Here is a 25,239-nt window from a genome sequence, read left to right as displayed (position 1 = left end):
TTTATCCACATCCTTCTGTGTAACAATTATTTGTTCCTTTTTATTGCTGGGTAGCATCCCATGGTATGGATGTACCACAGTTTGTTGAACCAGTCACCCACTGAAGGACCTGGGGGTGGTTTCCAGCTTTTGGCTATTAGAAGTAAGCCCGTGTGAACATTTGTTTGCTGAATTATTTTTATGGTCGATGCTTTACAATCATGGTCAGATCATTCTGACACCTAATTCACTTTGGAGTTAGTGTCACTTGATTGTCTTTTCTCATTCAGGCTGTGAATTTCCTGGTTCTTTGTATGAAGGATGATCTTCCATTCTGTCCTGGACATTTTGGTGTCGTGTCAGGAGACACTGGGTTCTGTTGGAGCTGGGTACTGTAGCACAGGGGTCCCCAAACCCCAGGCCGAGGACCGATCCTGGTCGGAGGCCTGTTAGGAACCGGGCCGCACAGCAGGAGGTGAGGGGCGGGCGAGGGAGCGAAGCTTTGTCTGCGGCTTCCCACGGCTCCCATTACCGCCTGGACCACCCCCGCTCCCCCGTCCGTGGGAAAATTGTCTTCCATGGAAACCGGACCCTGGAGCCAAGAAGGTTGGGGACCGCTGCTCTAGCTTGCAGTCCCCCTGTTGAGGTTTGGCGAGCAGGCCCTGGCCTCCTGCCGTGGGCTGTGCTAGGGAGGACAGCATGAATTTCCAAGCCTCTGCGGTGCTGTTTCAGTTTGCTTGGTTTACCGCAGGCTGCTGGGGATGCTGCCTGGGGAAATGGAAGGAGCTTCCCCAGGCCGGGCCACCTTGGGATTCTAGGCGGGGGAAGGGATTCCACCTGCTGCCTCCGAGAAAGGGATGCTTCTGGAGGCAGGAGCCCCCGCCAGTGGGCAATGGGGGATGTTTCCTGGGCCTGGGCTCTTTGTGGCCGGTGCCTCCCAGCAGTAGAGTGTCTCTTGGGGTCGGAGAGGGCAGTTTCAGGGCCAGCAGAGAAGCAGTGTGCTTGCTTCGCAGTGGATGTCTTCCTTGAGTGACCTAGAACTACATAACTATTACATTTTTTTTCAGATTTAAGATTGAAGAAATCTGACATGCAGTGTGATCTCACCATCTCCGCTGTGTCTGAGAGCCCCTGCATAGACTGTTAGGAGGAATAGAATCCCCTCTCCAGTGTAACCCAGGAAAACTGTATCGACATAACAACATATCAAATGAAAAGGAGTGACAGGCACCTTTTATTTTAACAGGTGAAACAAGGGAGGAGTTTGTTATTCTACAATTATTTATTGATTTATGGCTGTGTTGGATCTTCGTTGCTGCACACGGGCTTTCTCTAGTTGCAGCGAGCGGGGGCTACTCTTCGTTGCGGTGCACGGACTTCTCATTGCGGTGGCTTCTCTTATTGTGGAGCACGGGCTCTAGGTGCACGGGCTTCAGAAGTTGTGGCACGCGTGCTCAGTAGTTGTGCCTCGCGGGCTCTAGAGCTCAGGCTCAGTAGTTGTGGTGCACGGGCTTAGCTGCTCCACAGATGTGGGATCTTCCTGGACCAGGGCTCGAACCCGTGTCCCCTGCATTGGCAGGCGGATTCTCAACCACTGTGCCACCAGGGAAGTCCTCTACATTTTTTTTTCATTTTCCAAAATTACAGATAGGCATAAGCGGGTAGGTTATACGACTTTTTGGCAATGGCCAACTCCATCCTGGTGCAGCTCGTGTCAGCATCCATAGCCATTTGGACAAATCCACATCATTTCTGTGCCTCCCCAGTTGCCTACCGAGTAAAAAACTCATTATGTTTTTGGAGGCCAGGGAGGGTTTTAGGTATTCATCTGTCATCCTTCTGACGATGGGTGGGGCGTCCTGGGAGTGACTTCAGAGGCTCCCTTATCCATGACTGGTTGACGCCACAGGCAGCTTCAGGAAGAGAGCACAACCGACCGAGGTGGCCTGAAAGAGATGATGAAACCCACTTAATCCAGTGGACCCTGGGGCCTCTTGCCCCGCCCCCCGGCCACCTCCCCACCACACACACTTGTTTCCAGCAGTGGTCATAAGACCTTGCTTTGGGGCATAGTCTGATTTGAAATGTCAACCTTATCATTTCCTTCATTCTGTCATATACATGGGTCTGTGTCGAGAATCTCTGTTCTGTTCCATGGACAAATTTTTGATTCCTGTTTTAATTGCTAAATCTATAATGTAGATTTTCATATCTTGAAACAGCTCACTATCGTGGCTGTTTCCACATAGAGTCTCTTCAGTCGGCTCATTTCATGGCAAGATCCTGTTGAGGTTCATGACTATATTTACACTGAATTCATAGATGTATTTTGGGAAGAATTGATACGATGACAATAATTAGTTTTCCTATCCTGCAAGAAATGGTATTTTTAGTCTCAAAACAGGAAACATAAAAACGTTTCAAGCATATTTCCCTCTAGTTTAAAAAATGATATTCACATGTGTTTTGTGGCCAGTGTGAAATGGACATATCATTTCTGTTATTTCATATTTTATTCTTCAAGTATGTAATATCTTCTGTGTTTAACTTGTATCCAATCTTACTTTTTTGCAAAATATCTGGTTGAATGACTTGTTATTCTAAAGAGACACTCAAGAAGACAAAGGCAATTTTTTCAATTTCCTTATGTACATAAATTATAGTATATCAATAATATGATATAAATTACAGCTATTGAAAATGATAAAGGGGTCCTCTATGTACTGACCTGGAAAGATCTCCAAGAAATGGTAGTTGAAGAAAGAAACTCGAAAAACAATGTGTCTTATCATCCCATTTGTCTTTCTTCAGAGTCATCTATATCAATAAAAGTAAATGCAAAGAATAGGATCTGAAAATTTTACAGCAAACTGCTAATGGCAGTTCTTCTGGTGTAGGTGTGTAAGATGGGGGAATATAAGAAAGGAGTGGGGAGATGGATTATTAGTTGATCTCTATAAATGTAATTCTTACTTGTATTTTCTATAGGAATGTAAAAATATAAGTCAATTCTGTAAAATTATTTAAATAAAACAAGATTCCTCAGAAGCATACATTTGAGACGCAGACAGGTGCAAACACCAAGGCAGACTGACGCAGATTCAGCCTGTTTTCTCCATGGGAAGGGCACTGGGGCTCAGAAGAATGACATCAAAACCCCCAAACAAAGAGTCAACCAACCTGTAACTGGAGTTGAAGGCAAGAGCACAGACTTAGCCAGGGAAGACTCTCTACCTGTCTGTGGCTTTAAGAGGTTCTCATTCAGGAGGGAAAGTGGAGGTGATGACACCCATTCTCCAGTCTATTAGGCTTCCTTGTCCTCCCCATTTTACCAGGAATACACTCATGATAAGAATAGCAACAGCAGCAGCAGCAGACGTCTGCTCAGGGAGTCTGCCCGCCAGGCACTTCTCCAAGGGGCTTAACATACACTGGCTCATTTCATGTCTTAACAGGTTTGGTGAGTGCCACTGTCATGCCCATTTACCCAGAGCAGGGCACTGGGGTACGGGAAAGGCATGTAATTGGCCCAAGGTCACATAGCTAGTGCGTAGCAGAACCAGGGTGTAAACCCAATTTGTTTGGCTTCAGAGCCCCCACCTTCCACCCCTTCATTTTGCCTCCTCTTGATCCTTGTGGAAGACAAAGAAACAATTCCCCTCCTTCTATTTGTTTTGAACACTGAAAACAGTATCTTAGTGCCTTTACATGGTTCTACATGGGTGAGAAGAAACCTGGATGACTGAGCCTTCCCTGCACTCTAGGAAGGGTGTGTGTGACCTGGATCCCTCTTCCACATATGTGTCTCAATTTCCTCAGTTGTTATGTGAGACTGAGTAGGACAGCCAATATGGGGGCAAGGCACATTTCATCATAATAGTCATTTTAGTTCCTTAAACAGCAGCACTGTAAGAAACACAAAGCCCTGTCCTCACTGTTAGTAAAAACATCCTGTAAAAATCCATGTCCTACTTCTAGACAATATCCACATGGGTCACACACTTTAATGTTAACTATATACTTGTTCTATATCAGACACTCACAAGGTAATACGGCGTGAGAAGTCTGACCACTCACAACCATATCTTCTACAATTAAACACCCCATTTATGTGAATTGGTGTTTAACAAAAAGCAGTCATTTGAGAGTCATTGCCAAGGCTGGATCCAGAGATCAAGGAAGTGTAGAGAATCCTACCTGGGACTGAATTGCCTTGCAGCTTTCACGGGGTAATTGGATCTTGAGACCACAATCGCTGACAGTACCCAGTGGACCTGTTGAAATGCAATGAACACTGTTAGGACACTTTTTGTAATTCCTCCCATGGGAGAAGTTTTAATGGAGAGATTTTGCTCAAGTCAAGGAAAAGCCTGAGAGAAGAGAGCTGAGTGTCCAGGCAACAGATACACAGGTGGTACCCAAACATAGGTAATGTCTGCCCTGCCTTCCAGCACCTCTAATTCAGTGTATTCAGCCCTGAACATGGAGTAACTCAGGTGGTGGCAGCCACTGTCAGATCTTGCCATTGCACGTGGCCACAGTGTTCTGAGCCATTGTGCGTCACCATGACTCCTCTTGGTGCCTAATGAATCAGGTCCTGGGACCTAGAGAAAGGTAGTGGGAGAAGGGGCAAAAGAATTTTTCTCCCCTTTTTTGCTCTCTCTTCCAGACCAATTGTTACTGCTGTGAGAAATGTGGCTTATCAGAACAACTCCTGGGATAAAACACTCAGATACATCTAGCTAACGTAGCATCTTTATCTGCCATCACAAAATGAATTGGCTTGATAAACTCCAGCCCTGCTGGGTAATAGTTATGTGAGTACCATTTGTCCACATTAGGAAAATGATGCTGCACACAGAAGTGTTAGGAGTACAAGCTCAGGAGACAGACTGTTTAATTTCCAATCCCGGTTCTGTGGGATCTCGGGCAAGTCCCTTAAACTCTCTGATCCACAAGTTCCCCCTCTGTAAAACGGAGAGGACAACACTTCCTTCCTTAAGAGTTTGTGAAGATTGAATGAGACGATACTACTAAAGTGCTCAGAACAGTGTCTGGCATGCAGGGAGTGCTCAGATGACCTTAGCATTCATCACTGTGCTCATCTCAGCCAACCTCTTTGATTTGGCTCAGTCTTGGTTGGATCTACTGTATATCCAATCCCTTCAAAGTTCATCTCCCCAGTGGCACTGTTCCCCTCCTCTCCAGCCCATTTCCAAAGAAGAGGTCTTGGAGTGAGGCAAAGCTCATGCTCCTTGCAGTATCAGAAGGGCTGGGGCTCCCGAGTCTTGAGCTGGTCTCCACATCACGCTGATGGTCAAGTCCTTGGCTATGCAATTACTTGTATTCTCTCAGGAGAGAACATTCCATTTGTATCCCTGAAAGTTCTGCTAGCATCTGCTGTTGAGAAGCATTGCTGGAATAACTCGGCATGTGCCATATTCCCAGAGAGCTAGGACAACTACTCTTGCAGCCATGCATGACCTCAATTCCAGTTCTCGCTGGCGCTGGGGATCCCGAGGTATGCCTGTGACCAGGATGGGTGCCAGTATGGGCATCTAGGCCAGAAGCACTGCTGCTGGTGATACTAATGGTGATCAGGGAGTCATTGCCCCAAGTCAGGCACAAGACTGTGAAGTTCCATAGCCTACAGACACACCAACCTACAGCCTCTGTCTACAGCATTGCTGGTGGCAGCGAGGGACATGTGTGTCCTCAGGCCAGAACATTTTCATTAATGCAGTACGAGGCACTGAGGTAAAGGTGAACTTCATGTCCAACTGGAATAAGGATTCATATACCAGCAGTAACATCCTGAAATTTAAAGGGTAATTGTATACTGTACATAACTGGTGCAACATTTTTCATTAATTTACAGGAATCCAGACATAATAAGAACACTCTGCTCACGTGCTTTGGAAATCAACTTGTTGTTAATGCAAATGTTCCCCACTTTACCTTATATCAGTTAAAGACACAAGCACTGACTGACATAAAATAAATGTGTGCTCAAATCCCATCACTGTGACAATATGATTTATCTAAGCCACATTTCTTCATCTGTAAAGTGAAGGTCATAATTGCTCCTACCCCAGAGTTTGTCAAGGAAACGTCTGTAGTAACGTGTTCTACTTCGGTTTGAATGTTTGCTGAGAGATTTTAAGCCCTACTACTACCCCTTCCCCTTCTCCCCTACATGTGGGCAAGCTGATAAGAGAGCCTGAGTACTCCCTCCTTTTTTTATATGTCTCTGTTTTTTCTTAGTTTTTATTTAGCATTTTGTGTACATGGATTATGCATTCATTGTGGAATACATTTCCCAATTTCTCCCTCTTATTACAACTTTTTTTCAAATTCTTTTCCCACTTAGAAACATAATATTGAGCAGAGTTTCCTGTGCTATACAGCAGGTCCTTGTTGGTTATCTATTTTAAATATAGCAGTGTGTACATCCCAAACTCCCAGCCAATTCCTCCCCCCACCCTTTCCCCCTGGTAACCATAAGTTCAGTTCTCTAAGTGTATCAGTCTGTTTCTGTTTTCTAAATAAGTTCATTTGTACCATTTTTTTTAGATTCCACATGTAAGTAATATCATACGATATTTGTCTTTCTCCGTCCGACTTACTTCACTCAGTGTGACAATCTCTAAGTCCATCCATATTGCTACAGATGGCATTATTTCACTCTTTTTAATGGCTGAGTAATATTCCATTGTATATATGGACCACATCATTTTAAAGAAGATGTGGTACATATATTCCCTCCTTTGATGCAAGCCAGAAGTTCAAACCATGCCAGCCCCACCCAGTGGAAGCAAAATCCCTCACCCCAGCTCCATCTCCTAAGCATAATAAAGCCCCAAAGTCAATTTCCTTTCCCTGTTCACTCAAGCCATTTTCAGACCTACTTGGGGAGGCTGCCCTGGTCTCCCAAGAAAGCCTCAATATGTGAGTAGTGATCCTGTTACTAGTGCTTTAATGCATGTAAGGCGTAACCTGTCTTGATATCTAAACCAAATTCGGGGTTAAGCAGAACAGAGAGGACACTGGAAGTATCCAGTAACTACTCAAAAAGCAAAACACTGGATGGTGAGGGGGACAAAAAACTAAAACAGAGGTTCATAGTTTTACCCAATTGGAAATCCAAAATTTACTAAAAGAATTTATGCAACAAAAGATTAAATTATGCTAACTGGCTTTTGTACTTCTACAAGAGAGGTTCTGAATTAACTTTAGCATCTCAGTATGTACCAATTGGCAAAGCTTCATAGCCTTAATCAGCATCAGACTTAGGACACGAACACAGTTATACCTGGAGATTTTCACTAAATCTTAAAAAGGTACCAATTATACTTTTAGGAGAGAGTTATCAAACACAAAATAAAGGACAAAAATATGCCTCACCCTAACCATCAGAACTGTTGCCTTGCATAAATTCCCCCATAGTCAAATTACCCAAAACTATGCTCTGATTCAATGAAAGATAAAGTCTTTGGCACAATTGGTTTTACAAAATGGAAGCCCTTGGACCTTCAATCCCACATAAAATAGTTAATACAGCCCAATATAAATTAAAACAGGGGGTTATGGGTTGACTTCCCCCCCCCAAATATGTGGAAGTATTAACCCACTGTGTCCGTGTTTTTCTGCCAGCTGAGCATAGTCAGGTGCAAATTATAAGTCAACTGTACAAGGACGTAAGTGTACCTTGCCCTGGAATCATCCTTACACACAATTACCAGCCATGAGCCATTATGCAGACCCAGAGGTTCTGGAACACCAGGGCAGCCTGAGGAAAGGACCTCCTGTAGCTCTTGTGGAGCCTCCTACTGGTCTTCCCCCAAATTCACCTGAACGCATTGACTCCGGCAACCGTGCAATGAGGAGGACAGAAGCAAAAGTTTCAGCGACTGATTGGATACTAGGTATGAATCAACAGTGATGGCTGGAATTAATCTTTCTTTCTTTTTTCTTTTTTTTTTTTTTTGCAGCATGGCATGAGGGATTGCAGTTCCCCGACCCCGGATAGGACCTGCGCCCCCTGCAGTGGAAGTGCGGAGTCTTAACCACTGGACCTCCAGGGAAGTCCCGGGAGTTAATCACTTTGATCACATTAATTCCTTTTTAGGTAAAAGACTAAATCCATACTTAATACAAAGGGAAAAAAACAACATTCCTCAAACGTATGGACACCGAGGGGGGAAAGCGGCGGTGGCGGATGGTGGCGGTGGTGGGACGAATTGGGAGATTGGGATTGACACTTATACGCTAATATGTATAACATGGATGACTAATGAGAACCTGCTGTATAAAAAAATAAAATTCTAAAATTCAAAAAAGAATTATAAAAAAATTAATGTTCCTTTGGTAAGTATAATCAAGTATAATATTTTTAAAATATTACTTATACCTTAAAATTTTAGAACAGGCTTATCTTATTCAGTATTGGAGATACACTCTTGCAAATGAAAGCACTAACCACATCACTATTATTCAGTCATTACAGAATAAGTCGTTTGGAGATGCTTTCCAGGCATAGTAAATATTACATGATCAACATGTAATTAATATGCAATTAGAAGTTTATTACCTAATGTCTTTTTCTTCTCTGCCTCTTTTACAATTTGTCTAATAGTGGATTTTGCCAGACTTGGAATATGGCCCACCCAGATCTACCTGATGTTTACCTACTTAAAATCTGCATTTTTAAACAGCCTTTAATCACCAAAGTAATTCCTTCTTTGACTATGCAAACTATTTCCTGTGAAGCAGAATATGATAATGAGAAAATAAAATATTAGTGGCAAAGAGACCTTCACAGAGTAAACAAAACAAACTTATGGACTGAATGTTTGTGTTCCCCCTCTTCCCAATTCAGATGTTGAAATCCTAACCCCCAGTGTGATGGTATTTAGAGGTGAGGCCTTTGGGATGTGATTGGGTCATGAGGGTAGAGCCCTCACGAATGGGATTAGTGCCCATATAAGGAGCTGAAAAGACCAGAGTTCTCTTCTGCCATGTGAGGACACTGCAAGAAAACCTCTGTGTAAGAACCAGGAAGTGAGCATTCACCAGACACTGAATCTGTCAGCATCTTGATCTTGGGCTTCCCAACCTCCAGAACTATGAAAAATAAATTTCTGTTGTTTATAAGACACCCAGTTTATGATATTCTGTTAGAGCAGCCTGAACAGACTAAAACAAAACCTATTGGCAAGTGCCTGTCAAACTGGGTAGAGTGACTCCGTTTCTGCTGGTTTTGCATTCACAGAGACTTGTTTCTATCTGTGCCTACGTGTTTTTGCACTCCTGCTGTCCACTGTGTTTCAAATATATTGGTAAGAATAACTTGAGACCTAGAATGCTAGCAGCTTACTCCAGAGAGGATTTTTATTTGCTTCTGCCAGATGCCTGGGGTCATTCTAGATGGGGTCCAAGAAAACCAAGTGCAAAACTTGAGGCCCCTACACAAACCAGGGTATTTGAAAGTAATCTATAATTCCACCCAATATTAAGTCCACTTCCTGTTCCTCCCAGCCGTTAGATCATAACAACTTGGGGGCCCAGATCATTTCTGGCAGAGTTAGAATCCCCATGTTGTGTGCCTCTGGTTTCTTTCACCTTGTCAGTTAAGGAAGTCAAACCTCACCAGGCTGACAATTTCCCTTAGGGAAATAGTCACTTCCATGCTCCTTCACATGATTAGATTCCTATTTTCCTTTTGATTTTTAAATTCAAAATGATATGTAAAATTTTAAATATACAGAGAAATTGAAAGAATAGCACCATGAACACCCAAATACTCACCATCTAAACACAACTATCATTAACATTCTTGCCATGAACACTGTGCACATAGGAGAGCAAAATTTGCCACTCCAAAATGTCTCTTAGGTCCAAAAGACTCAAGAAGAAACTTTGACTTTCCCCCTAACCACCTAAAGAATTTAGATACAGGGCTTGTTCTCAGAATAGAACTATCACCAGAGACATCTGTAAGAATATGGGCTAGGTCTGGGGGGGGGCAACTCTTAGAGATCAGAGTCCACCCCGGGTCCCATTGTCTCTGCAGGGCCCAGCAAACATTTGTTTACCGAACATTTGCTTTTCCATCTTCATGTGGAATGCCTTCCTCCCCTTTTACATTCCAAACCCCTACCGCCAACATCCTTTCCTATCTTTAGCTGAAGTTGGTATTTAAGATGAAGGTTTTGTCCATTTGGGGGAATTACTCAGTTCTCCTGGGGTCTCTCCCATGTATACACATTATTAAACTTTTCTGTGATTTTCTCCTGTTAATCAGTCTCATGTCAATTTAAGTCTTATTACTTCTGAAACTAACACAACATTGTAAATCAACTATACTCCAATAAAATTAAAATTTTAAAAAGTTTAATTCTTAGACCAGCCAGAAAAAGCTAGAAGGGTAGAGGAAAATCTCTTCCTCCCCAACATGCTGAACCTTTTCAAAGACATTTTCTAATCTCATGACACCTCATTCCTAAATTTTTTTTAGCACATATATCCTAAAAACCAGAACATTCTCCGACATAAAAATAAAACCAGGTTTCCTGCCCAGCAAGTAAGGAGCTTGGAAGTCATGACTCTCATCCTCATAACAAGAAAAAAGATGAACAAATTGAAAATCAACAACTCTTTTCAGATACATCAGGTGTTAAATTTAGGAAAACCACTGCCCCTAAAGTTGGAGCAAGAAGCAAATACACCGACTCACAGCTTACAAGGATCAGAAAGCCAGGGAAAGATGCTAGCACACACCCCAGACCTCCTCCTGATCTGTCAACCAACCCCTCTCCGCTGGGTCTTCACCACTCTCTTGGGGGGTGTTTCTGGAACGAAGGGGGAAGGAGTAGAAGGATGGGTGTCTCCAGGCTCTGGCCGCTGAGCGTGACCCTGTGCTCACGGGCACCAATGATGGAGCCAGACTGCTCAGGCCCACATCCCATTTCCCCCTGGCTGGCACCGTCAGGCAAGTTGTTCCACTTCCTTTAGCCTCAGGACCCTCATCTATAAAGTGGGGATAATAATAATAACACCTACCATGAAAAACTTGGCGGATGAAATCAGTTGCCGCAAGTCAAGCGCTCAGCACAGTACCAGCACAGAGCACACGCTCTAAAGGCTCAACCATGACGAGTACGTTAAGGAAAAACCTTGCCTTTATTCTTCCCCATCTCTCTCATTTTTTTTCATGCTGCCACTTGCTGAAAGGACAGACCACACTCTCTATTCTCCCCTTGTGACTTGTTGCTGCCCAAATCCATCCCACAGCCACTGGTGATCACCTAAGCCCAGTAGACATTTCTAGCCCCCTGCACTCAACACCATGCCCCCCACGCCCTATAGACCTCCCCTCGTTGTCCGAACACTGCTCTCCCCTGGTTCTCGGGCATCTCCCTTTCCATCTCCTCCATCAGATGATCCTCTTTGCAGCTCTTCTGCCGTCTCCCTCTGCAGGGCATGAAGGGCGCACAGTTTCCGCCACAGTGCCCAGGCATGAAGCAGTACCTTTCTACTTGGCCTTCCTGCTTCACTCTTCAGCCCATTATAACATGTTCACAGTCAAGCAGCCACAGGCGTCCTTCCAAAACATAAGACAGAATCCTCTCTAAGGATCCAAACCCTCCAGGGACTTCAGATCTCATGTACAGTAGAAGCCTGAATCCTTATTCTCTTTCTGATCACACTTCCTACTATTCTATCTCTCACCTACACTGCTCCAAGCACTTGGCTTTTCCTTGAATACATCAGGCACACTCTGGCCTCAGAAGCTTTGCACAGGCTGCTCCCGCATCTGGATAGCTCCAGAGAGCTGCCACAGGAGCCCGCCAGCTGCACCCTCATTGGCTGGACGGCCACAGGGGTGGGCCTTGCATGTGATGAACCCACACACTGGAGCATGGGGCCCGTGTCACCTACTAGGGTGGAAGCTGGGTCCCTTGGGGGCACCGAGGCTGAGGACAGACAGCAGGAGGCTCAGGCCCCGAGAGGTCGCTGTGGCCAGAGGGCATCCGCGAGGCAGCGGCGTCAGCCTCGTGCATCATCTCGTGTGGCGCGTGCCCAGGCTGTGGTGACCAGGCTCAGGCCTCTGACCAGGGCGGTGCCCGTTTTCCGGAGGAGGGGGACCCCGCGGAGGGGGAATGCCCAGGGCAGCCAGCGCTCCCACCAGGTACCTCTCAGTCCCCTTGTCCCCCCACAGCACCCTCGCAGAGAAGGCCCATGGGGGCGCTTCCCGACCCTGCATTTCCCCAGCTGCTCCTGCAGCAGATGACTTTCCAGATTTCCCCTACGGTGCATCGGCCCCATCTGAGGGTGACCCTGATTTTACTTGACAAACGCGCGCGTATTTGAAGCCAAGTGGAGGAATCATATATCTGTCCCCATCGGAGGGCAGGGGCCGTGTTTAACTTGCTCACCTTTGTGCCCTAGAAACCTGCCCCAGAGTCTGGCACCGAGGGGATGACTCGGGGGACACTGAGAAGACGTCATTTTCTTGGCGGGCATCTGTTAAATTGAGGTTTGCTAGGGAGGGTGGCGTCCGTGCTCTGGTTGCATTGATTCCGTGGGTGCTGAGCGCTCGTCTGTGCCAACCACTGGGCTCAGAGCCTGAGAGGCATCCACGTCCTTTAACCCTCAAGCAACTCCCGGAGACAAGTCGCAGTGTTTCCGAGTCCATTCGGCGGCGGGGTCGGGAGACGCAGGCAGGGAAGGGCAGGCACAGGCCAGTCTCACGCGGCCCCGAAGCCCCACGGCCGCTTCCTGACCTCTGCGCTTCGCCCCGGGCGCCTACTGCGCGGGAGTCCGTGCGCCGGGCGTTTGCTCAGGATGGCAGTTTGCCAGAGACGGCTTTTTTTTTTTTTTTGCGGTACGCGGGCCTCTCACTGTTGTGGCCTCTCCCGTTGTGGAGCACAGGCTCCAGACGCGCAGGCTCAGCGGCCATGGTTCACGGGCCCAGCCGCTCCACGGCATGTGGGATCTTCCCGGACCGGGGCACGAACCCGTGTCCCCTGCATCGGCAGACGGACTCTCAACCACTCCGCCACCAGGGAAGCCCCCAGAGACGGCTTTTGAGCAGCATTATTCCCTCAGCAGGGCCCCGGCTTCCAGGTGCCGGAATCTCCCTGCAGCTTCTCTGCCAGCAGAGCTCGAGGAGTTGGAGCCCCGCAGAGGTGGCTGAGGCTTAGTGAAGTTTGCGACGCGAGGCTGCTGCGGAGCTGTTAGCTGACATCTCTCACTGCAGCGTCCACGAATTGCCACCCTCCCTTTTTACCAACGGAAAGACACAGGAGAGTCTTTGACAATCTGGAGGTAGGTCTGTGCTCTGTTTACTTCCATATGGCTCAAAGTCACTTATTTGAGCTTGAGACGCAGTTCCATCCTAGTTTGAAAACTTCACAAATTTGTTTCTCAATGGGCACTGTCTGCTTTTCACAATCACTTTCTGAATCCTCTGCATCCCAGTGCAGCAAATATCTCAGTAATGAGATTTTAACAAGTTAAGGCTATATGAGCTACAGAGAAAAACATCAAAGGTCCCCTCTGACATTTAGTTGACTATATTTTTTGGTTCACACTGAATATATGTATATTCATGGGCTATGTTTAGCATGACATAAAACTTTTAGTAGCTCTGAAAAATATCAAATGTGCAGCGAACAGAGTGAAAAGTACAAGCTGAACCCCACCCCCGCCAATTCTACTCTCTAGAGGGGCCCTTTTTATATCTTGGGTATCCATGCAGATATTTCAACATAAAAATATTTTTCCAGCATAAGAAAAATGGTATTATTTTATGTACATTGTCTTCCAAACTTGCTTTCTCATTCATTAATATATATGGCCATCTTTGCACATTAGTGCACAGAAATCCATCACATTGTTTGCAGTGTCTTCAGTGTAGTCTGTGGAATGGATTCACTATAGTTTATTCAGGGAGGCCTCTGTTGATATTCACTTAAGTGTTTCCAATTTGTAACACATTGGCCAGGGTGGTGGGCAGCTGCATGTTCTAGCAGGATGAGTGATCTGAGAGAAATAGTGCCAGTGAGACTGCCATTAGGCCATTGAAAAAGTGCAGGTGAACACAATCTTTTTTTTTTAAAGAAGAAAGTAAATAGAGAAAATATCTTGCTGCATAGGAGTTTCACAAATGGAATGTTGGAACTATAAGTAGAGACGGATAGGTGGGTATATATCTAGGTGGGTATTTCTAAGCTACTTTTTGGATGGGTAAAGGCTGCAGTTCACTTGGGTCAAAGAAATCTCTCTTGAAGGTATAGTATATGAAGACAGTTAAAAAGCAGAGGCCTCTAACGATTCCCCCACAAAACAGTTAGAACAAATAACTGAGTTCACCAAGTTGCGGGATACAAAACCAAAGCACAAAAGTCTATTGTGTTTCTATACACTAACAATGGACAGTCCGAAAGGAAATCAGGAAAACAATTCCACTTACAACATCATCAGAAAGAATAAAATACTTAGGAATAAACTGAACCAAGAAGGCAAAGGACTTGTACACAGAAAGCTATAAAACATTGCTGAAATTAAAGAAATAAATGGAAGGACATTCCATGTAAATGGGCTGGATGACTTAATATTGTTCAGATGTCAGTACTCCCCAAAGTGATCTACACGTTCAAGGCACTCCCTATCAAAACCCTAAATACATTTTTTTTTGGCAGAAATAGAAAAAGTCATCCTAAGATTCCTATAGAATCTCAAGGGACCCTGAATAGCCAAAGCAATCTTGAAAAGAAGAAAAGTTGGAGGGCTCACACTTTCTGATTTCAGAACTTACTACGAAGCTACAGTAATCAAAACAGTGTGGTTCTACCTCCAAAGTAAATATAAACATACAGATTAAGAACAAGCATTAAGTTAATGTAGCCACAGACTCTTTAATTGGGGCACAAAATCTCTCCACTGTATACCTAGTGAAAAATAAAATGCACACTCCATGGTCTTACATGACCTCACCTTGGAATTCATAAAGCATCACTTCTGCTGTGCTCTGAGGGTCTATTCATTTTTCTTCATCCTTTCTTCTTTCCATTCCTCAAACCGGATAGTCTCCATTAGGCTGTCTTCACACTTGCTGATTCTCTCTTCAGCCTGCAAAAATCTGCTTTTGAGATTCTCTAGGGACTTTTCATTTCCAATACTGTATTGTTCAACTTCAGAATTTTCACTCGGTTCTTTTTTTTTTTTATAATTTCCCCGTCTTCATTAATATTCTCTGTTTGGTGAGATATTGCTCTCCTACTTTCCTTTCATTTTTAAGCATGTTTTAATTTATACCTTTGGACACATTCAATACAGCTCTTGAAAGGCTTTATCTAGTAAGGCAACATCTGGGCCTTGTCAGGGACAGTTCCCATGAACTGCTTTGCTCCCCTCTGTATTGGTTACACATTTCTGCTTCTTTGCATGCCTCGATCATTTTGCTTAAATTATACATTTCAAATACTATAATGTGCCAACTCTGGAAGTCACATTTTCCCCTTCTTCCAGGTTTGTTGTTGTTGGGAGTTTGTTTGTTTTATCGTTTTTGTTGTTGCTGTTTGTTTAGTGACTTTCCCGAATGAATTTTTACTGTTTGTATTCTTTGTCACTTGCGGTCACTGAAGTTTCTTCTCAGTTACCTTTGTGGTGAACCAACAACTGGAAATAGATTTTATTAAATATCTTGAATCAATAAGTCTCCCAACTTTTGTGTTCATGTTAGGTCATACCTTCAATGCACATGTAGACAGGTTACAAGTCTACTTTAGTCTCAATTCTTGCTTACACAGAAACTCAAGATCAGCCAGAGCAAAAGCATCAGCCTTCTCAAGTGTACCATAGCCTCAGGCAGCCATAAAATTAGCCAATTGCCAGTAACTTTCTTTTCGACAAATGGCCTCAGGAAAGGCTTTTCACCCTGGGTTAACTCCAAGTCAGGACAAATAAAATCAGGTTTGCAAATGGAACCTTCCAGGGAACACCCCAATCTCGTCAAATAATAATGCTATGAATACTAGACCCTTGCTTCTATTAATAGATATGATTTGCAAATATATTCTCTCATTCTGTGGGTTGCTCTTTCACTTTCTTGATAATGCCCTTTATTCATTCACGTTTACCTCAAATATTTATTGAAAGTCTCCTATGTACCCCTCACACTGCCAGTTGTATGTTCCATGAGTTTAACAGTGAACATGATAGGCAAGATCCCTGCTCCAGTGAGCTTAACACACAGGCTAGGGCGAGGCGGGGGGTCACACACCATACATAAAGAGACAGCAATTTCCAATTACAGCAAGAGCTATGAACGAAATAAGCCATTCAACCCAAATGCAAGCATTATTAGCCTTCTAATTTATAAATGGGTAGAGATTTGGACTAGAGTATTGGTTTTCAAAATATGCCCCTTGAACCCCTAGAGAACAGATTCTTAAACTTTAGCATATCAGTGTTCCTTGTTAAAATCAAATGAAAATTATAGGCCATGGGGATTATGGATTTCCTTAGTGAAAAAGCACATGCACCAATAACTTCCTATCTCTCTCTTAGGTTTCATAGATTACCTGAAGTCTATCTGCAGGAAGCTGGTAGGGGTGGCTCTAAGCTTAGCCTATCCTTCTGCCAGAGCAGCTCCTATTGTCCACTATTTTTGCATATTGGACCTTCAAGAAAGATTTTATTTGATCCAAGTGTGTTGTGGGCCCCACTCTCCCAGAAAATAGTTTAGAAACACCAAGTTAGAGGATCTCTCTGTGTTATCTCTTTCAACAAAACATTAGTAAGAATTCTACCCTTCGAGATGCTTTTTCCTTGTTTACTTTCTTCAATGAAAAAACTAGACTGTGTTCACTTTCTCTTTTTTCATTCTTGCCATCCTCCTGGAACCTGCCTGTCCCTCTTGCCAGCGAGATATAAATTGGGATTGATACAATGTCTCTCGATAGGGGCCTGTCTGAATGAGTCATGGTGAGTTCATTCCATGAACTACACTGCAGCCATTGAAAACAAGGTGGTTGATTTCTGTGCACTAATATGCACAGTCTGATTTCTTAGACTAAAAGCATGGAGTTCTGATTAAGATAAGGTCCACTACATTAATCTAGACAGAAAATAGAGTGAAAGCCTGAATTAAAATAGTGCTGCAGGGCTTCCCTGGTGGCGCAGTGGTTGAGAGTCCGCCTCCCGATGCAGGGGACACGAGTTCGTACCCCAGTCCGGGAAGATCCCACATGCCGTGGAGCGGCTGGGCCCGTGAGCCATGGCCACTGGGCCTGCGCGTCCGGAGCCTGTGCTCCACAACGGGAGAGGCCGCGACAGTGAGAGGCCCGCGTACCACAAAAAAAAAGAAAATAGTGCTACAGCAGATGAAGAGGGAAAAGAGATAAGGAAAACATAAGGAAGCAGAATCCATAGGATCTGGTGATTGATAACATAATACTTCGCTTCCCCCCACATAATGACACCACAGTAACAGGATCTAGTATAAGAACAGGGGATTATTATACTGTTACACTGCAGTGGAAAAGGCTGCAAGGTCCAGACTCTAAGAAGGAGTTTTTAGGGACAACCAAGCCAACAAGGGAGATAAAAATAAGGATGCTAGAGGAAATTGATGTGTCTGACACTTACAGCTAGAGCAAGCACTAAACAAAGCCCAACTCCTAGGCAGATTAACATAAAACCTCACTCTGAAGGCCTATTTACCTTAGTTCCTGTTATCTAATATATCATTACAGCTTTCAACAAAGAATTACAATCCATGTTAGAATGAAATAATATTCAGAGTCTGAAGAGACAAAGCAAACATCAGAACAACATTCAGATATGGCACAGAGTTTAGAATGGTCAAACAGGGAATTAAAAATGGCTATCGGGCTTCCCTGGTGGCGCAGTGGTTGAGAGTCCGCCTGCCGATGCAGGGGACGTGGGTTCGTGCCCTGGTCCGGGAAGATCCCACATGCCGCGGAGCGGCTGGGCCCGTGAACCATGGCCGCTGAGCCTGCGCGTCCGGAGCCTGTGCTCCAAAACGGGAGAGGCCACAACAGTGAGAGGTCCACATACTGCAAAAGGAAAAAAAAATGGCTATGATTGGGCTTCCCTGGTGGCGCAGTGGTTGAGAGTCCACCTGCCGATGCTAGGGGACACGGGTTCGTGCCCCGGTCCAGGAAGATCCCACATGCCGCGGAGCGGCTATGCCCGTGAGCCTTGGCCACTGAGCCTGCGCGTCCGGAGCCTGCGCTCCCCAACGGGAGAGGCCACAACAGTGAGAGGCCCGCGTACAGCAAAAATAAAAAAATAAAGTAAAAAATTTTAAAAATAAAAAAATGGCTATGATTAATATGTTAAGGGCTATAATGGAAAAAAAATAGACAACAGGCAAGAATAGACAGGTAGAATACAGAGGAGTGGCATCAACAAAAGTAGTAGAGTAGGGAATTTGAAGGGCCTGTCCTTCCACAGAAACACCAAAATGAGCAAACACTGTCAGAACTAAATTGGTCAGACTCTAGGAAATAAAGGTTTGAAGCAACCAAATGAATGCTGAATCAACAAAAAGAAGCCTTCGACAGGAGGGCTTTGTGGTGTTTTAACTGAGCCTTGCCCCCTTCCCCTCCCCTCCATGGTGATAGTCTTGAAGACAGTAGCCCTCATTCCTGGTGTAGGTATCTTGTTCTGGAGGAACAGCGTAGACCTTGTTCCCAAGGAATTATATTTGTCTATTTTGACCCGTCTAGGGTTTCCCTGAGGACAGATACAAGGTGCAGGTTTTTTCTCACCCAACTCAGAACTCTCTCATGGTGACACAGTGGCTGTAAAAAGACAAAGACAGAATCTTGAAAGCAGCAAGAAAGAAGTGACTCATCAAGTGAAAGGAATCTTCAATAAGATTAGCAGTCAATTTCTCAGAAGAAACCATGGAGACCAGAAGGTAATGGGATAACATATTTAAAGTGCTGACAGAAAAAAAAATCTGTCAATCTCTCAACCAAGAATTCTATATCTGGCAAAACTATGCTTCAAAATGGAAAGAGAGGGCTTCCCTGGTGGTGCAGTGGTTGAGAGTCTGCCTGCCGATGCAGGGGACACGGGTTCGTGCCCCGGTCCGGGAGGATCCCACATGCCGTAGAGCGGCTGGGCCCGTGAGCCATGGCCGCTGAGCCTGCACGTCCGGAGCCTGTGCTCCGCAACGGGAGAGGCCACAACAGTGAGAGTCCCCCGTACCGAAAAAAAAAAATGGAAAGAGAAATTAAGACATCCCCATATTTTAAAAAAGCTGAGAAAAGTCATCGCTAGTAGACCTACCCTAGAAGAAATGCTAAAGTTAATTCTTCCAGCTGAAATGAAAGGATACTAGGCAGTAAATGTAAGTCATATGAAGAAATAAAGAACAGTGGTAAAGATAACAATACAGGTAAATATAAAAGCCACTTTTATCATATTTACGGTTTGTAATACCTCTGTTTCTCCTACATTATTTAAGATGCAAACACATAAAACAATACTTATAAATCTATGTTAATGGAAACAATAAATAGAAATTTAACTTGTAATAATAACGACAAGAGTGGGGACTGAGCTGTATAGGAACAAAGCTTTTGTATACTATTGAGACTAGGTTGCTATTAATTCAAACTAGATTGTTAAAAGTTTAATATGTCAAGTGTAGTCCCCAGGGTAAACACTTAGAAAATAACTTTTAAAAATACAGGGCTTCCCTGGTGGCTCAGCGGTTAAGAATCCACCTGCCAATGCAGGGGACACAGGTTCGAGCCCTGGTCTGGGAAGATCCCACATGCCACAGAGCAACTAAGCCCATGCATAACAACTACTGGGCCCACGCACGACAACTACTGAAGGCCGCGCGCCTAGAGCCTGTGCTCCGCAACAAGAGAAGCCACCGCAATGAGAAGCCCGTGCACTGCAACGAAGAGTAGCCCTCACTCGCTGCAACTAGAGAAAGCCCATGCACAGCAACGAAGACCCAACACAGCCAAAAATAAATAAATAAAAATAAATAAATTTATAAAAGAAAGAAATAAAGCGCAGATTAAGATCACATTTAACCCTAAAGTGGTCAGGCCCATATGTTCAGGGAGTTTCGATTGCTATGCAGCCCTGGGCCAGCCTCTGATAGAGTTACTAAGCTTCTAAGACAACCTCTGCCCTCAGGAGAAAGTACATGAGACAGGTTCTAAGGCAGAGGTTCTCAAAGTGGGGTTGCTGGCACATCAGCATTACGGGGGAACTTGCTGGAAATGCCAGTTTTCTGGCCCTACCCCCAGCTAACTGGAGCATAAACTCTGGGGGTGAGGCCCAGCAATCAGTGTTTTAGCAAAATCTGGGTTTTAAATACTGTTCTAGTGGAAAGGACAGTCAGTATGGAGTGAGTTTGGGGCGGAGGTAGAAGGAGGAAGGGGGGATGCGATGTTGAAAGAAGGATTTGGACAGGCCAGGAGGCAACACTGGGGACTAAATGCAAAGAATAATTGAAGACAGACTAACAGCCTGGTTCAGCAGCAACAATATGTGAGCTGGGAGAGAGGAGAGAGGGTTGGCGATCATGTGAAGCCACGTGATCTACTGAGCCAAAGCAGGGAGTGGGACTTAAACGATATGGGAGCTGTTGAAAATTGAGTGGAAGAGTTGACTTGGTGACCATGGTGCTTGAGGACAATTAATGAATATGTAGCACAGAAACGAGGAGGTGGGGGACTTCCCTGGCGGTCCAGTGGTTAACACTCCACACTTCCATTGCAGGGGGCACGGGTTCGATCCCTGATCGGGGAGCTAAGATCCCACATGCCGCGTGGCACAGCCAAAAAAAAAAATGAGGAGGGGGTATTTGGAGGAGAGTCTGCCTCTCCAGGGACATGCCCCTCTTGTCCAGCTTTTCCTGTGACTCTCCCACAAGTCCCAGACCCCTTCGGGCGTTAGAATGGGGATGATTATCTGGTCACAGTCTGTGTACAGGGACAAGACGTACTTTTGAAGGACACAGTAACCCGTTAACAGGGAAGCCCTTTCTTAAAGAGCTCAGGAGTGGAATCCCTGCCTGAGTGGTTATCCTGAAAGAATAGAGTTTGGAGCCCTCCTAGAACAGAACAGACCATCACTAAAAAGGAATTCCTAGCCCCTGAGAGACAGGCAAGAGATCATAATTTGAGAGTGATAACATTTCCTGAGATGCCACTGCCAGGAGGTGAAGGTATTGTGATGTGTAGAAAGAGGGACCTTAGTCTCCAGGCCTGGGGCTTGGGAGACTCTATTCCAATCCCCCCTCTGCCTCAAGGTCCTGGAAAGGAAACCCCCTAAGCTCCAGTTGCCTCTTCTGTAAAACCAGGGGCATGGTCTCCACGGCTTCTCCAAGGGCTCTTTCAACCCTAATGCACTACAAGACTTGAGGGAGTCGGGGATACAGCTTTAAGTAACTGCAGCTGTAATTGTGCCTAAATGTTTGGGGGTCACGAAGACTTTTGATAATCCCAAAAAGGTATGGGCTAGCTTTTTGGACAATTGCCCGCATACTCAAAACTTTGAAGGCCCTTTGAAGTCATCCACGGACCCCCAGATGAGGAAGCCTTGCTTCCCAGGTTGGTCAAAGACCACTGAAGGAAAGATACTGATATACTGGGTTGGCCCAAAAGTTCGTTCGGGTTTTCCATAGGATGCTACGAAAAACCCGAACGAACTTTTTGGCCAATCCAATGTTTTTTTGTGTGCTGATCTATCCCGTGGGTATGCCCAGCTCCCAGAGGGGCCCTTGCCAGCAAAATGGGTGGAAAAGGCTTTGGATCCCTTTGGCAGGGGAGGGGGAGAGTCTTTGCACAAGGACCATTAGGAGCCTGGCCCTGGGTAGGCCTATGTCCACTGAGCCTGAAGACTTGAGAATTTTCTCCATACTTGAGAATTTTCAGGAAGATTTCACCCACTGTGTCAGGATCTGTGGGAGTGGGGACTGGACAAAGCAGAGTATAATCCATATAGACTGCCCTATGCTGCTGTATTTTTCTCAGCTCACATTCCCGCTTCCCTGTTGTAGCAAGGATTTTAAAAGCAAACAATGTATAGAGTTGAGATGATTATTTTTCAATCTTGGCAGGGGGTTACATTTATCCCTTTAGGTTTATTTCTCTCACACACAAAAATCTGCAGACAGCTTACGCCCATACTACCTCTACTCTGTGTGAGATCCTGCACCAGCTCCAACAGGGGGAATGCCCAAAAAATAAGGTGCTGACACTCCAGTGAATGGGGCACAAGGTGAAGAAGAAAACCCAGAATAACACCCTTTAGGAAAGCTGAGAGCCTCCCCAAGGGAGGCCTGGGGATGGCAGATATATGGGTACTACCTGAAGAGAGAATGCTCTCAGCCATGACATCTTCTGCTACCAAACTCGAGTTCCTCTGAGGTGTCTGCAGCCCTTGGGTCGGAGTCAGTTCCTTCTTGTCACCCCAAGTCGCACACGGCCATACCAGAGCCTAAGGAGGGACGAGGGAAATGTTTCTTGGTGTTTCGTGGCTCTTCCTCTCCACTTCCCCCCTAAATCCCAACCCTGGAGCAGAGCTCCCTCCGGAAGCTGGCCTGGCCACCTCCCTCCCTCCTTCCCCCGGGTTGTCCAGATCTGAGGGTGAAGGGTGCTCACCACCACTCCTCTCACCTCGCCTCCCGCCCTCTCCCCCTCACACGCTCATGATTGTCGACCCTCGGGAGGGCTTCCCTGACTCCCTGTCACTTTGTCCACAGCTGCATCCCTTGCCTGGCACCACGATGGTAGTAAGAAGCAGGGGGCACAGAGGGAGGGAAGAGAGGCGAAGACGGCCACGGGAATGGAAGGGCTTAGAAGCGACTACGTCCGGCTGCCGAGCCTGGGACAGACTTTGGCAGGGAGTCCCCTCCTTTACGTGACCGACAACCTAACATTTAATGATTTTCAAAGGACACAGAGAGAAGGTAGCAAGGAGAGCATTTAAATCTCCTGACAAAGATGAGACCATGATTCCTTTTTTCTTCTCTCTCCCGCCCTGCCTGCCCATTCTCAGTCACCGTGGCCGTTCCTCTGGGAACAGTGGGACAGTTTACACTCACTATTGGCAGTGGCCATGGCAGAGGGAGCCAGGCAATGAAGGAGGAAGAAGCCGCTGGAGTGGGGGAAGGGCTGGAACGGACCCCCCCACACACACAACAGGCTCTTGAGTAGCAGTCACCTCGCTGTTTTCTGGGAGGGAGAAGCTGAAGAGCCAGGCCCTGCACGCAGCTGGACAGATCTGGCCTGGACACGCGGACACGCCCTAGCGTTTCGGCCACAGCGGGCAGCGGTCCCCTGCTCCCCGACTCCTTGACTCCCAACCTCAGGCATCACAAATGCAGACCGATCAGAGTGCAAGAGGACCGCTGGCCTCTGCTCTCCTGGCTCCTTTCTCATCCTCTTTGCTCAGCCCATCTTTTCCCTGATGTCCCTCAGTTGCTGAGGGCCGGAGCACAGGGGTGGGGATAGGAGCCCACACCCCTCACACCTGGCTCAGGTCAGCTTTCGTCTCCTCAGTGCCATCTCCGCCTGTGGGATCTGAAGTTGGAGTGTTCTGCCTCTCCATTCTATCCCGAGTGAATATCCGGCCTGTGTCTCCAGCCCCCGGGCTTTTGTGTGATGTCTTCCTGTTGTGTCCTCAGAAAAGCATCAGAGTTCTCGTCTTTCAGCCACACGCTGGGGAGGTGGCAGGTGAGTATGAAGCAGAATGACATCTCCCCTCCATTCCCTCCTGCCATTTCCTTCCTTAGTGCCCACGTCTCTTCTTTGTCTGAGATGATGAGGGCTGATGTGAGTGGTCAGGATGCATGAGCAAGGCGCCCCTGCGAGGCTGTGGCAGAGGGTTGATAGGGAAGAAGAGGTACTAATGAGTCAGCTAGGAGCCCCAACTTCTACATCCTGTGCCACAACAGCTGGGACAAGAATGTCCATTCTTCCTGGAGCCCCTGTGTTCAAAGGGTGCTGGAGTATCTGAACTTGGAACCAGGAATCCTCGATTCTTTTCCTGTTTCTGCCCATTCACATCTAAAGGTCTTCCTGCCACTTGCCTTAAAAAAAAAATCTCTAAAACAGGACCCATGTTCCATGCTTCTGACCTCTCCTGGGAAGGTCAGCATAGACGAGGACCTGGAAGATGAGCTCTGAAGCTAAAAGGTGTTGTAACGGGATGGCAGCTTTGGGAAAAGAGTGCCCTTTTGCTGACCCGTTTTCAGGAACTTTGCTGAATCTCATGAAGGGGCAGTATCTGCGGGCTCCATCCACGCGGTACTTCCTTCAACTTTTGAATCCATCTCTTCTTTCTAAATGCTAAACAGGGAATTCCCTGGCGGTCCAGTTGTTAGGACTCCGTGCTTCCACTGCAGGGGGACGCAGGTTCGATCCCTGGTCGGGGAATTAAGATCCCGCAAGCCACGTGTCGCGGCTAAAAAAAAAAAAAAAAGCTACACAAATAAATGTCCTTTGCGTGGCAGCATGATACCAGCTATCTAGGGTGCTACCAAACATGGATTCACACAGAAAGTGCCCTCTGCAGGAAGCTGAACTTCCCCTTAGTTCCAAGGGCACAATCACAGAGAGACCTGGAAGGGATGGTGGGGCAGTCCTTCTCCAAGCCTTTTGCAGTATAATGGTCTCCTTTCCTTCCGGGTCACTTCCTCCTGTGAGATTAACTCTTTCATTCTTTTTAGTGGCCGTTCTACAGTCACCTCTCATGAGTTTGAGGATACACCTAATAGTGTAAATACTGTCCACAAAATTTCCACCCCTAGCCATCACTTGCCCTCCTTTTTCAAGCATCTCAAGTTTAAGGAATCTAATATATTGTGGTTGTTACTCATTAGCAGTGTATCTAGCTGAATGGGGACATTAGCTTATTGTTTACCACTGACTAGAGAGGAGCATCTCTAGAAAGGAATGTCACACCAGAAGGCTACCCTTCTGACCATCATGAGCCAGCTTTAAAAAGAGCTGGAGGGGCTTCCCTGCTGGCGCAGTGGTTAAGAATCCGCCTGCCAATGCAGGGGACACGGGTTCGAGCCCCGGTCCGGGAAGATCCCACGTGCCGCGGAGCGTCTAGGCCCGTGCACCACAACTACTGAGCCTGCGCGTCTGGAGCCTGTGCTCTGCAGCGGGAGAGGCCGCGACAGTGAGAAGCCCGCGCACTGTGATGAAGAGTGGCCCCCACTCACCGCAACTGGAGAAAGCCCTC

General features: G+C 46.0%; 1 long non-coding RNA gene across 1 annotated transcript; it reads right to left on the bottom strand.

Moving 5' to 3' along the window:
- Positions 1-1,202: 1,202 nt before the first annotated feature.
- On the bottom strand, positions 1,203-25,034 carry LOC114905587. The gene is made up of 5 exons (XR_003796304.1): positions 23,521-25,034; positions 22,356-22,485; positions 4,177-4,253; positions 2,708-2,796; positions 1,203-1,925 (listed from the first exon to the last, which is right to left on the bottom strand). It is a non-coding gene; the product is annotated as an uncharacterized LOC114905587 (long non-coding RNA).
- Positions 25,035-25,239: the final 205 nt, after the last annotated feature.

The sequence above is a fragment of the Monodon monoceros genome, unplaced genomic scaffold (genome assembly GCF_005190385.1).
Source record: "Monodon monoceros isolate NGI ecotype Baffin Bay Population unplaced genomic scaffold, NGI_Narwhal_1 Super_Scaffold_22, whole genome shotgun sequence".
Classification (NCBI taxonomy): domain Eukaryota; kingdom Metazoa; phylum Chordata; class Mammalia; order Artiodactyla; family Monodontidae; genus Monodon; species Monodon monoceros.
The sequence above is the reverse complement of the archived record's forward strand: the minus strand, read 5'-3'. Positions and strand labels throughout refer to the sequence as shown.